The 14,969-nt window shown below is 37.0% G+C and overlaps 1 protein-coding gene across 1 annotated transcript in view; it reads left to right on the top strand.

Annotated features, from left to right (window-relative positions):
- Positions 1–14,969, top strand: part of SFMBT1 (Scm like with four mbt domains 1) — a 122,983-nt gene that overhangs the window by 34,204 nt on the left and 73,810 nt on the right. The gene's annotated exons all lie outside the window — the stretch shown is intronic.

Below are 14,969 nucleotides of genomic sequence, written 5' to 3'. Positions count from 1 at the left end.
GCACACAGCCGACCATATAACAAACTCTGTATTTTGAGTGGAAATGTTAGGGGGTCGTCTTATACGCCTAGTCATTTTATACGCCGGCAAATACGGTATTTGAAAATTTTTGTGCAATGAATCTGTGAGATCAGTTGCGCTCGACGGAGGATTAAATATATTTCTTATTTATTGTTAGCTGATTAGGTGGTGGTTCTAAAAACTTCCTAAGAAGTGATCTGTCCTATTTCCTGAATTGAAGCTTCAAAATGTACAGTAAAATGTCTAGGAGAAAATTATAGAAGATGAGGAAATCCATTTTGGAAAAAGTTTACATGTAGAGATTTTGTTTTTAAATTGCAACTTTGATGTATGATGGAGAAAGAACTGATATTTTGGATTGTTCTGTCATTTATTAGTTGTGTACCTTGGACAAGTTAAATAACTTCTTTACCCCTCGTTTCCTGACCTTTAAAATGGGAATATTTCATGGGATGGTGGAATGGATAAGGTAGCATATCGCATAGTGTGCCTGGCATAATGAGCATTCAGGTGTTAGCCCTCGTCCTCCCTGACCGCAAGACAAAAAAAAAAAAAAAGCAATGTTCTGTCTCGAAGTAATTAAAATTACTAATTAACTGATTATTATCTAATATAACAAAATTCTGAGAGCATTTTGGTAAAAGAAAAAGCAAAATGTGGTGAGAGTTAGAGAATCTCTTCATTGTTTCAGTTCAAAGGTTTGTTTTCCTTCTCTTCTAGTATGTAAGACAGTCTCTCTTGTTACTTGTCTCCTTTCTTACTAGTTTGAGGAAAGGGATAATGTTTTATCTTTGTAGCTACTACATAGGAGAGCGCAATATAAGAACCAAGTACATATTTGTTGATATGTACTTGATATGTGTAAGTGATTCACGTGTTTAAAAGCCAAACATTTTTTCTGTATTCTTCAAATTCTCAGATTAACAACTTTGTTGTTCAAAACCAAGTGTTCTTAAGCTTTTGGGTAGTACCCCTTTGGTAAGCTAGTGCCACCTATAGACATGTTCTTGGATTAATGGTTTTAAATAAATAAAATACAGGATTAAAAAGGAACTCAGTTCCATATATCTATATAGATATGTAGAAATCTCTCTCTGTATATCTGTATCTTGTATCATCTGTAATCCGATATGAAAATATCTGTTCTTTTGTGGCGACAAAGTCACTGTTAGTTAGTGTTGCTGTGATTTGTTGCCTACACTCATATTTGAAGGAAATCTTTAGTTTCAATTTGGGTTCCATTCCAGCATGGGCTACTGTGAGCTGCACCCTCAAAAAATAAAAAATAAGGGCTGGCCGAGTGGTGCGATGGTTAAGAACTGGCTTGGAACACCAGAGGGCCCCGGTTCGGATCCCACATATGAGGGCCAGTGACACTGCCCTCCACAGCTAAGATGCTGAACAACAGCTCAACCTGGAGCTGGGCTGCCCTGAGTCGCTGCAGCCCCTGTGGCAGTGGGTTGCCATTGGCTACCGTATGTAGCCAGCAGCCAGCGTGAGCAGCCAGCAGCCGCAGTGAGCGGCCGTCCAGAAGCTGGCGACTGATGTGCCTCGCCCGGGAAGAGCGCAATGATGGTGCCAACTTGGGCCAGTGAAGCAACGTCCTCCACAACTAGACTGAAGAACAAAATGACAGCAACTTGTCTGTTCCCCTTCCCCCAATTCCCCAGCACTGTTCTGATGCCCCCAATTCCCCAATAAAAATCTTTAAAAAAATAAAAAAATAAAATTCATGGACCCCAGGATTGCAGGTCACGAACTGCTTTAAACAGTAGGAATAAGAGAAACTGCTTAAGGTAGGAAGGTATTTTTAAGAAATTTATCTTATTTAGCACTGTTGCTGATTTTTAGTAAACAAGTTTGAGATAGAGTGGACAAGATTATTGTAAATTGCTAAGGATGCTGATGGACAAATATGTAGGGGTTAAATGATTTCTGTTTTCCAGTGATAACATTTTGGGAACTGTGGGTGTAAGGGAATAATTTGAGTGAACAGGGTACAGGAAAAAACGCATTAAATATATATGTGTGTTGTCTTTCTTATTCACATTTGGAATTGACAGAGATAACATTTAATAGGAAATTCATGAATTTTGGAGTCAGAGAGACCTGACTTCTGAGTAAGTTTCTTAATCTTGCTTGAGCCTTGGTTTTCTCACCTGTAAAATCATTATAATGCTTGCTTCAGAAGTTCTGCGAAGAAATGAGAGCTTGTCCAAGAGCTTGGAGCTCCAGACCAATGCTGGTTTCTCTGTGATGGGAGATGGTTTGCCTTTGTTTGGCCCAAGTCCAGGGTCTCATTTCCTTATCTGTAAAGCAAGGGGGTCAGAGTAAAGATCTTTCACATCCTTTTAACCTGAAAAGTGTTTGATTTTAGGAAGCCTACTTCTTAGGCTTACTAAGATGTAAACTTATTAACTAGATGCAAGCTGTGAATAGACTGCTTAGAAGTGGGAGAGAACTAGTTTTGAGTTCTTATAATCTGGAAGGCATTCTCAAACATGGCATTTTATTTCATCCTCAGAACCACTCTGTAGAAAAGGTGGTTTTTCCACTTTTAAAGATAAGGATATTGAGACCCAGAAAAGTGAAAAATCTTCCAAGATCATGAATTTGTATGTGATGAACTGGCTTTTGAAGTCAAGGTTACTACACATAAAGCCTGTTTTTCACTTTCGTTTTTTGTTATGCAACACTTTCACACTACTTCCCTAGTGATCAAATGCAAGACTTGTTTAGTACTTGTTCCTACAAAGAGAACACTCTTGTTGGAAAGACTACATATGTTTATATTAAGATTGTATTTATTACTTTCATTTTGAAGAGATCTAATTTAAAAAATTGAAAAGTTTTTGAAACATTCAAAAACAGAAAAGTTATGAGTACAGTAGATAAAACTTTTTTTTCTTAGAACCTTGGGCTATAAGTTGTCCATCTGATGCTCACTCCATCACTTTGGTATTCCCTAGTGTGTGTTTCCTACAGTAAGGCCATTCTCCTATATAAGTACAATACAACCATCAAAATCAGGACATTAATATTGACACATTATTACCAACTAATACTCCTCAGACCCCATGCAAGTTTGACCAATTACCCCAGTAAAGTATCTCCCCCACCCCCATCCCTTTTCTTGGTAAGAGCAAAAGGACCCAGTTCAGAATCATGCTTTGTATTTAGTTTTCTTCTTCAGCCTTTCTTTTGATTTTCATGGTTCTTGATGGTCTTGATGTGTTGGAAATTATAGGCCTGTTATTTTGTAGAATGCCCCTTAATTTGGGTTTGTCTGATGTTCTCAAGGTTAAACTCAGGTTATACACCTTGGGCAGGAATATCACAGAAATGATGCAGTGTCATTGTATCCAATCAGGTGGCATAAATTTCAACTTGTTCTATTTCTGATGAGCAGCTGCTGAAGGTGACATCTGCTAGGTTTCTTCATTGATAAGTTACTTTTTTCATTTGTAATTAATATTTTGTGAATAAGTATTTTGAAACTGTCACATCATCAAACTTTAGATTTTGATTTATTAATAGTTATCATTATGAACTCATAGTTTCCTGTTTTATTCAATTAGCTCTAATCTTGCTACTCGCATTGCTTTTATTGATGTATGAATTGTCCCAGATTTGGCCAGTATCCTTTTGATATGTCTCCATTATTCTTCAGAGAATTTTCTTGCTTTCTGGCACAAGTGTTCTAGGCCAGGATTTCTCACCTTCAGCACTATCAGTGCTCATCTGCATGGTTATTTATCTTAGTATCTATTCCATTATGCCAGAAAGTAGAACATTTTTGAAAAAATATCAAATGTTAATCTTTTTTGTATCCTTAGTATATCACTTAGAGTGACTTTCTGATAATAACTGAAGGTGGCAGAGAACCTGATATTCCTTTTTGTGTATTTTCCCTTTCTCCTACCTAGGTGAAAAAAGAAGTCTTGTCTAGGAAGTGCCAAAAAGAGGTATTGTAATTATCAAAGCTTTTCTATTGTCAGCAATCATTTAAAACAAAGCATAACAAAATAAAAAACAGTTTTGGTTGAAAACATTTCAGTATCATTAGAACAAGAGTGGAAGAGGAAATGTGCTCTTCATTTGTCCCTCCTCTATCACATATTTAATGAATATCTACCAGAGTCAGGCACAGGGCAGGGCTCTTCGAAAGGCAGCAGGGATACCAGGGCAAACAAAAGTGAACATGGTCCCTACATACCCTCATTGAGCTTACAATATAGTGGTTAAGAGACAGTAGTCATACAAAGTAACATGGAATGGCAAACAGTAACAAAAGGAAATTCCTGAGCAGCAGTTCCTTACCTGTGAAATGTGACAAATTGTTCTGAGGGTAAAATGAGATAATTTAAGCGAAAGTCTGTTGTAAACTGTAGACATTTAATATAAATGAAGTATTTATTTCCTGTCACTCCATCTTCTGGGATTTCTGGTCTAATTTTTAGAGTTACTAAAGTAAGCATCCCCTGAACTAGCTTCCAGGCTCTACCTCCCCACTCCATCCTGAATATCACTGCCAGTCTCTATATGTACATTACCACCTACTTTCATGTCATTTAACCCTGTTCAGATATCTTTAAGTGTTCCCATATTACCTTCAGGTTGAAATTCACACTCTTGATAAATAAGGCTCCAGGTTAGCCTCAACCTAGCTTTCCAAACTTGTCTTGTTACTTGTCTTGAAGCCCTCAACCCAAACGAAATTGGTCTGATCTTTGTGTCTGAAACACACCTTGCACTTTCCACTTGCTTTTATCCTTCTGCCTGGAATTAGCTTCATCTTCTCCGTGTTTCAAAATTACATCATCATTTTGGACTGGTTAAAGTGAGTCCTTCCTTCATTTTACTCCCATCGTGTGTACAATCCATCCAGAGCATTTGGTCATCATCTTTTACCTTCTTATGTTATTGTTAGGATTTCCCAACTGGCATTACAATGCTCTCAAAGTACAGAGACCATATTTAACTTGTGTTTATATTTCCCATATTTATGTAGTGTTCAACAAGTTCTTTTGGGGGTGTGTGTGTGTGGGGAGGGGAGTGATGAGAAAAGTGACCTGACTACATTCAACCCAACTTCCAAGAGTTTAAAAACAGAACATATCTTGATTTTTCAAAAACACAAACTGAATTTACACTGAAAAAAGTTATTACTCTGCCAATTTTGCATTTTGTTAAAAGTTACAGCACATCTGACTTAACTATTCTTTGCCTCAGCAAAGATAAACACCTTTGCTCTGTGAGTACACTGTTGTCAAAAAGGAAGTTGTTGTTTTTTTTTAGCTGAGCCATCCTGCTACCTGTTGGCAGCTCAGCGGCTGCTCAGCTCGGGCTGGACTTGAACCGCTGTTGCTCAGAGCTCAAACTCTTGAGCGAGCTCTTAACCAACTGAGCCACTCGACCGGCCCGCAAAAAAGGTAGTTTTAAACTGAGACAGCTGTGACACCTTTTGACCCATTTTGGTACCAGGGATGGGCTGCTACAGCTTAGCAGATACGTGTATTGGCTGGGGTCTAGTTGGATGCCCAAGCTGATACGAGTGAGTGATGGTGCTGCCAATAGCTTGAGGGGCTTAAGACAAGATTCAGCATTTCTCTTTTGTACATAGATGATAAAGAAGTTGTGTCTCAAAATCTCAGGAAACTGCTACTTGATTTTCTACCATAATAAAAATGAAAATCAGAATAAAACTAGTCATTAAAAGCATTTTATTCATTAAAAAAAGGGAAATAACCCTGAGTGCTATGAAGGAAAAATATCTCATGCTATGAGAACATAAAACAGGAGGAACCATAGATTTATATTTCAGTAACCGAATGAGATCTAACAGTTGGTGATGTTCTTTTTGTGTTAAAGTCCCATATTATATCTATAACTTTAAAAGATGGATTTCCAATGATAGACTTTTTTCTGTTACTATCCTAGCTTCAGCATTTACTGTTGAAAAGAATAGGTGTTGAAGAACATAATTGTCAGAAATTGGAAATATCCAGATAACAGTGATGATCTTATAGTCATACATACTTGTTAAATATCATTGATTTTCTAGAAAGATCTCTAAATACAAAATGTGTTTTAGATATAATATAATATAATGTTGGATATTGGTCTTGGGAATCACCTCTCAAGCTACTGAAAATGCAGCAGTTTCTTCAACACAATAATAACGTCCATGAATATCATGATGCCAGTTACTATGTATCCTTTTAATTTCTGTGATTAAAAGAATTAATGATGTGACTGCTTCTTTGTTGTAACCTCTGATAAGGCTGATTTATTACTATAATTTTATTTTATGGTTTACTATTTAGTTTCGCAACATTCAAACACACACAGAAACAGAAAATCCTGTTATTTGGTTTTCACAATTATCAACATGTGGTTGGTTTATTTTATCCTTTCTTTTCTGACACACATACAGTAGTCCCCCCTTATCCACGGTTTTGCTTCCCACAGTTTCAGTTACCCATGGTCAACTGCAGCCCCAAAATATGAAATGGAAAATCCAGAAACAAACAATTCGTAAATTTTAAATTGCGTACCATTCTGAGTAGCATGATGAAATCTCACGCCATTCGGCTTCATTCTGCCTGAAATGTGAATCATCCCTTTGTCCGGTGTATCCACGCTGTATATTGCTACCCTCCTGTTAGTCATTTAGTAGCAGCCTCAGTTATCAGATCAACTGTTGCGGTATCACGTGGTCCTTAACGTTCATGTCACCCTTGCGTTACTTAATAATAGTCCCATAGTGCAAGGGTAGTGATGCTGGCAATTTGGATATACAAAGAGAAGCTGTAAAATGCTTCCTTTAAGTGCAAAGGTGAGTACAGTACAATAAGATACTGTACAGACACACATTCACATTACTTTTATTATAGTGTAGTTATAATTGTTCTATTTTATTGTTACTTGTTGTTAATTTCTTATTGTGCCTAATTTATAAATTAAACTTTCTCATAGGTTTGTATGTATAGGAGAAAACATAGTACACGTAGGGTTTGGTACTACCTGTGCTTTCAGGCATCCTCCGGGGGTCTTGGAACAGATCCCTTGTGAATACAGGGGGACTGTTGTAAGAGCAAATTGCAATCTTAACTTCATTTTTGCATAGCATAGTATTTTGTAATGAGTATATAGTAATTATTTGCTTTTTTTTTCAGCTTTGATTTATATTGCTACTGTCTCTTATGCTGCTTTTTTGTTATGAAAGGTTTTCTGTTCTTTCCTTCGTCTTAAATAAAGTAAGAAAACTTATAAAGTTGACATAAATTCTCTTGAGCTTTTACTTTTTTTTTAACTCTTGTTTTCAGAATTCTTCACAAGTAGGATGAAGTTTTTTCTTTTTTGCTGTATGTACATCTGTTTTAAACACCAATCTAATGTCAAAATAACTTTGTAGTGTTTTGTAAGTAGATGTACCTCCTAATAGGAGTGATATGTAGCAGATGCTTAGAATGGTCAGAGCTAGTGGATGGGGCCAGCGGTGGAAAAGGTTTGTATACTAATTGGTCAGCCTAGAATTAGCCCTTGAAGGTGTGGAAATTTATCGCCAGCACGTAAAGATCATGTGTTCTGTAAGTAACCTCTGTGATTGTAGCAGTCATTTAAACAGTGCAGCAAAATAGCTAGCCTGTGCCAGATGTATAATGGGTCAGATTTTAAAGTAATCTGTTTTAAAATGGACTTTTATGTGTAATGTAATGTATTAGATGGCAATAGTTACGTTACAAATAAAAAATATTGCCCACAAAACCTGTAATTACACATGTCTATTAGCATATGGATTGAAGTATAAAAACGACAGGCTTTTAATGGGTTTTTATTTGGAGTTTATAAATGTTAAGGCTTTTGTTTAGAAAAAAAATTTTGACTCTTTGTTTTCCTTATGTGATATTTTAAAATTCTTTATTTTTTTAAACTGGTAAGGCATCAGATTTTCAGAGTTGGGATACTTTTTAATAACTATTTTAGTTTCTTGAACAGTCTTTTAAATTAAAGGATGATTATGAGAAGTATTGAGAGTTGAGGCTCGAATTCTATCCAAATAGATGACAGAACTACCTTCAGTTAATTTCATTCAGCAGACATAAGTTGCATATTTACTGCTGTCAGGCATGGTGCCAAATCATAGAGAAAGACTAAGGCAGGGCCAGGCCCGGAGGCACAGGTAGGCCAGAGTGCCCTTCTAGAAGGTCCCACAAAATGCTGTGATAATTTCGAAGAGGAAGAATTTAATTCTGCTTGGGAATGTGTGTTTACTTATTTTTCCCTTCATGTTGTAGGGTGTGCTGATGGACCTATGATTTCCCTTAGTTTTTCCTTCTGAAAGCTGCTCTTCTTTTATGAAATGATCGGTAAATTTTTCTTTTCTGTTTTTTTTGTTTGTTTTATTTTTTGAAAGACAGAGCTCACACTTGGAAACCTGGAAATTTAAAAATCACAAACTAAACTGCAACCAACTTAGGTCACTTGACAAATGGACTTTTTTCCTTTTCTGGCCTTTGTCATTTCCATTCACCTCTCCACTTGTACAGTTATAACCTCAATGTGCTTACTGAAATCCTGTCAAGAGAGCCAGCTTCTACCCAGACTCAGATTAATCTTCACCCCAAAAGAGATATAGTATATATGAAGTACTTACGTGTGGCAGTAACTCACTAGTGCAGCCTCAAGTTCAGGTCAGTCTTATTGAGTCTTTTTCACCTTGCTTATAGGGATCCCAATATCTTGATCCTTGCCATTTTCCCCAGTCATAATGATTAAGTTGGTGCTTTGAACTCCTGAACACGAGGGGCTGGAGTGTGCAGTATCCCTCTGAAATTGCAATGGCAACCCCGCAGTAGTAATGTTTATTTATTAGGTTTATTCACTTGTTTTACGAAGTATGGCTAATGTCTAAATTCTCAAAGCCAAAAATTCATGATGTTTAGTTCTCACGATAGTATTTGTTAAAAGTTAGAAAAACTTTCATTTCCTCCCTTTCTTGACAATTTGACAAGACTTTTTCTTTGACGTCTACTTGACAATCTCAGTTTGTTTGGCATTTCGTTAAAGATTCAGGCAAAAGGAGTATTCTGGTGTTTGAATGGCTTATTGATTTTTTTTTTCTTAAAAGGTTATTTTGAGAGGTTACTTTTGAAGTAAGCTTATGACTTTTTGATAGATATGACATTAGGCGTCTTCAAGCATTGGGTTTTAGTTTCCAAATCAGCAAGGACTGACTGTGTCCTATCTGTCATCTGACTATAAACCATGAAATTCCAAACTTGATGCGGCTAAGCTTGTGATAATCTTTAAGTTATCATTTTGGGGGAATTGAATGACTTTAAACAACTGAGTTGAGTTCTCTTTTTTATACTTTAATAGAGAATAATACTGTATTTATAGTCTCACATCCTGTGAGAAAATACGGAAAAAATATATATTAATGATTTAGAGTTGTTATCTTGGTGAGTGGCTGTTTTGACCAACTAGCTCATTTGTTTTCAGATCAGCTTAAATACAATTAAAATGACAACTTTGTTTTCTCTACCCACCTCCATCCTAAAAAACAACTAGTTTTTAGAATGTAAGTCAGACCAATTTTCGTAGAAGGTGCTGAAAATTTTTTCCCTCTGAGACATTAATAACCAGTTATTTGCCCCAAGTCTACCTTTTGTTAATTTACAATTAACAAAGCTTTGAATTCTTGTCAACTTGTTTTGATGACTTAAGGCACCTCTCTGTTTCAGTTATAATTATGTCCAAGACTGAAAGAAGTTTTATATTTTGTAAAAGTGATTTAAAAAAAAATAAAATGTGAAAACTAGTATAGCATAAGTCAGTATTATAAAGGATTGAAAATTATGTAGATAATTTTGTACTACACACTAGAAAGTGGAATTGGTGAGTGCTAATCTTACAAAACTGGCAACCTTTGTAGCGTATTTGTTTGCTTAAATAATCAATGGTAAGAAAAAACAAGTTTTTAGGGAAAGAACAGAAAAGTGGAAGAGGAGGCATTGGGTTGTTTTTGTTGTTGTTGTTTAAAAGGTATAGAGATTTAACCAAGAATTTCTATGTATTTAACGTAGGTACTTCTAGTTTTCAGAGGATGTTTACTGTATATATTAATAAATGTGAGTATTGAAATTTATAAAAGCAAATAAAAAACTAAGTTCTAATACTGGACCAAACAAAAGGCTGCCGGGCATCCTGCTGAGCTCTAGAATAACAGATTAAGTAGACTTGTTCTGCCAGTTATGGTTTTGGTTTTACATCTTGCATATGAGTTTAATTAGATTCCTAATTAGCATAATTTAGGCTTTTTTCCTTATACATATTTAACTTTTTGCATTGAATTATTTACAGATTTAGCATGTGTTGTAGCATATCTGTAGTAATAATCAGAGGTTTTACTCCTTTTCTGGAAGTACTTATTTTAAAAGCTACTGAAGAGAGTGAGTGTGTGTGTGTGTGTGTGTGTGTGTGTGTGTGTGTAATAACTTACGCTTGTTCCTTGTATTATTGTTATTAAATGATCAGCATGCTGCTTAGGTTGTGGACATGACATGATGGCCCAGTGTTTTGTAGCAGCTGGTCGCCATCATGCTGTTTCCCCAGGGATGCCCCAGGGGGCAGCAGCATTGCCCTGGAGTTGGGAGGCTTCCCGAGGGACTGATTTTTTTTTTTTTTTTTTTTTCAGGTTTCAGGTGTACAAAGCAATGTAATAGTTATACATTTCACCCCTCACAAAGTGGTAACACCTGTCCCCAATCTATTGCCCCTCTGATGTTGTATATATCTATTACAATTCCATTGACTTTGTTCCCTATACTATACTCGATATCATGTGACCGTATATATATATAATATATATAATATATATTAAATTATAGTTGACATACAGTATTATTCAGCTTCAGTTGTACAGTGCATTGCTCAAGCATCTACACCGCCCATGAAGTGGTCTCCCTAAGAAGACGTTTGCCTATCTGACACCCTACAAAATACTTATAACATTATTGATTATATTCCCCAAACTGTTGCATATTCCTGTGACAATATTGTAGTTACCAATTTAACTGATTTTTTATCTGAGCATGAGGTATAAGTAAATATAGTCATTTTGAGGGGATAACAGCCCATCCAAAAGCCCATAATCTCAGCTGATAATCTTCTTTTCAGGCCTTAAATTCTTTAAAAAATTCCAGTGAATTAATTGTACAGCACATGCGATGACAGTCCAGGAGTCTTTAAAGTCTGACATAAAGCTTTTAAAAATACTTGTGTGCTTAATATAACAAAACATAGCAGCAAAACCCCAATGCTTCCTGCCTTAAAATCACCCCCTTTGTTGAAGGCTTTGAGGAGAAAGAATGGGTGTTAAAGTTTTGTGAATGGTTGACAAGAGCCAGCCTCCCAGGAGCTGGACGTATTAATCACTACGGTTTGCCCTCCGCTGTCTCTTCTTCTGTGCAGCTGAGGTGAGGCAGAAGCCTCTTACTCCCTTCGGTTCAGAGGCTTTGTTTATATGCTTTCCTCCTGATTCTGTGGGTTTTGATGATGGCTGTTTATCACACTGATTTTTTTTGTAGCCTGTTTTTAAACTCAGTGTCATCATTCCATTCCATCAAAGAATTAATAAAGAAATGTACTTTAATTTTAAAAAGTGTGTACTGCGTAACTTTGCTTAGGTGCTTAGGAAGGGTTAAAAGGATACAGTAAAACCTTGGATTGTGAGTAACTTGGTTTGCGAGTGTTCTGCAAGACAAGCAAACATTTCTAATCCATTTTAACTTGGTAAATGAGCGATGTCTTGCAATACGAGTAGTTTGTTTCTGGAACAAATTATGCTTGCAAACCAAGGTATTACTCTATTTGGTTAGAAAAATAAAGAGGGTATTTCAACTACTTGTAGGCTGGGAATCACCTTTGAAACAATGAGTATCTTTATTCAAGTAAGAGGCTTGTTAAAATAATAATAGCGAATATTCTTTGAGGGCTTACTGTGCTATAAATTTTCACATGCATTAATTGATTAATCAAAGTAGCTTTATGAGTAACTCTTTGTTAACATCTCCATTTTTTACAGATGAAGTCACTGAGGCATAAGTTGATTATGTAATTTGCCCAAGGCTACACAACCCAGTTGGGGTCCCGGGGCCACATGCTTTCTTACCAGTTACTGCCCAGTTACTTTTGATATGGCACTGATCATTCATACACCTTGATTTTCTCCCCTTTAGAGGGCTAAGTTAATCACTTAAAACTTTTTATTAAACTCCCTGTACTTTTGAAAGTTGTAGTGTAGGTTTAGTAGTAGCCTCTAGAATTTATGACCCCTGACTTCCTTAGCTGGGAAGACATGGTTCTATGGGAACATGAGGGATAAGACATATTCTTAATACTCTAATGAATAGGATTTATTAGGTACTTGCTGTTTGTATGGTGCTATATTTTATGTAAATTATTTAATCTTCACAACAGCCCTTTAATGTATGTATGTATATTCCCTACTTGACAGATAAGGAAGCTGATCTAGTAAGTGGTGGCCTGAGGAATTTAAGCTGGGTCTTACTTTTATGGTTAATTTAGTCAGTTATCTCACTATTTGCTGTTCACCACCATGTGAGTTTTGTTGTTTTTCACTATTTAGAGAAACATTTGCCCAACTAATGAAGACAAAGGCACAAAGTCAAAGACCTGAGTTCTCTTCTAGGCACTTCTACTGGTTTTGCTGGGTGATCTTTTTCAAGATATTTACTGTGCTAAATTTTGGGTAGAGTAAATTTAGTTAAATTCATTCGGCTTCAGTGGATTTTTCATTCTCTTCAAGAGAAGTCTGCTTTTAATGAAATATAATTGGCTTTTATGTTACTTCCAACAGTTCATGTACCAGAGAATTTGCAAATATAATATCACATCTAAGACAGCTAAGAATTTAGAGGGAGGAAAAAATGTAGACTGTCAAACTTAGGTTTGTTTTGGTCCAGTCTGATGCTGTCCTTTTTTCCTGGCATGTGTGTCCACTTGGTATCTCCTTTAATTGACCTGCCGTTTTGATTTCTAATACTTGTACAGTTATCAGGAAGTTTTTACACCTTCTGTTTTGTTTTGTTTTGGGGAAAGTGGCAAAGTTATGCTCAAAGACAGTATCAGTCTTTGCTGGCAGTTTTTATTTAGCACTGGTTTGTTGTGGGAAGTATAATAATTTCACAAGCCAATAACGTACAGTAAATATCTCTTAATAAACCAATAAAGAAATAACATTCTTGGGCCGGCCAAGTTGCGTGTTGGTTAAGAGCTGGCTTGGGACGCCAGCTCTGAGCAGCAGGACCCCGGTTCGGATCCCACATGAGAGCCCGTGACACTGCCCTCTACAGCTAAGATGGTGAACAACAGCTCAACCTGGAGCTGGGCTGCCGTGAGTGGCCGGCGACGGAATAGGCTGCAGCCCCTGCGGCAGTGGGTTGCCATGGGCTACCGTGTGTAGCCAGCAGCCAGCGTGAGCGGCCAGCAGCCTGTGTGAGTGGCCAGCAGCCGGTGTGAGCTGCCAAGAGCCACCGTGAACGGTCGTCCAGAGGCCGGTGACTGATCTGCCTCACCTGGGAAGAGCGCAATGATAATACCAACATGGGCCAGTGCAGCGACGTCCTCCACAACTAGACTGAAGAACAAAAGGACAGCAACTTGTCTGTTCCCCTTCCCCGATTCCCCAGCGCTGTTCCCCTTCCCCAATTCCCCCAATAAAATCTTTAAAAAAAACAAAAAACAAAAAAAGAAATAACATTCAGATTAATCACACTGTTGTCTAGGCAAGGGAAGATGAAAGGAATAAAGTCCAAATTAATATGAGGTGTACTTTTTTTTGTGAGTAAGCACTAGGAGAGATGGTGTAACCAACCAAGAGCTGATGTTCAGCTACTTGAGCAAAATAAAAATCCCTTGTTGCTAGAGCACTGCTGCTAGGGAATGAAGATGCTGGTGTTGGTGGACTGGCTAGGCTTTTCCAAGGGTTATCACTCCAAGGACCATTGCACAGTTTAACACCACTGCCAACCAAAGAGTCGTCTTGGCTACAGAGGAGCAAGTGTCTCAAGATCTTCTGAAAGCTGTTTAGGTCAGCAAGGTGTCACCATGCCCAGATGGAAACGCTAGAATAGTCCATACAAACTCTGAGTATTTATAGTATAAATGTCCCTTTGCCATAGTTGCTTCTCTGTATGTTCTTATCGATAAGTCTCTAGTAAACTGAGCTCCTGACTGCATATCAGTGATAACAGATGAGATGATGACATCCTGACACAACTTCATTCTTATATCAAAACAACTTCTGAAAACAACTTGTTTTGGTCATAAGCAAGTGGATTAAAACAACTTCACTTAAGTCATAAACAGATGGATTTGAAATCATATTAAACCAATATGCAACACCTTCCTATTTCCCCTCCCAGTGGTCTTCCTTTTGGGGGGGGGCTGCTATTTGGTAGCTATTTGGGCTACATAGGTAGCTATTTGGAAGGTAAAGACAGTGAAGTAACTTTTTAGGCCTGATTTGAACTTCTGGGTCTTTTTGGTTTGTGGTCAGTTTCTTAACCTTGAGCTAAGAAACTCAAGCATTTGGAGGCCTTTATTTCAGGTTTCTATTTATTCTGTCTAGCTGAGCTCTTACAGTTAAACTGTATTAGTGTCTGGTCTCTCGATAATCCCTTTTAAGTATTAATCTTAATACTTATTAATACTTAATACTTATTAATCTGTCCCATTGCCAGATTCCCTTTTTATTTAATGTAAATTTGATCAAGTGTCTGGGAATTTTTTTTTTAATAAAGATTTTTATTGGGGTATTGGGGGGAAGGGAACAGTGCTGGGGAATTGGGGGAAGGGGAACAGACAAGTTGCTGTCGTTTTGTTCTTCAGTCTAGTTGTGGAGGACGTTGCTTCACTGG

The sequence above is a fragment of the Hipposideros armiger genome, unplaced genomic scaffold, assembly GCF_001890085.2.
Source record: "Hipposideros armiger isolate ML-2016 unplaced genomic scaffold, ASM189008v1 scaffold_1453, whole genome shotgun sequence".
Taxonomy (NCBI): domain Eukaryota; kingdom Metazoa; phylum Chordata; class Mammalia; order Chiroptera; family Hipposideridae; genus Hipposideros; species Hipposideros armiger.
The sequence above is the reverse complement of the archived record's forward strand: the minus strand, read 5'-3'. Positions and strand labels throughout refer to the sequence as shown.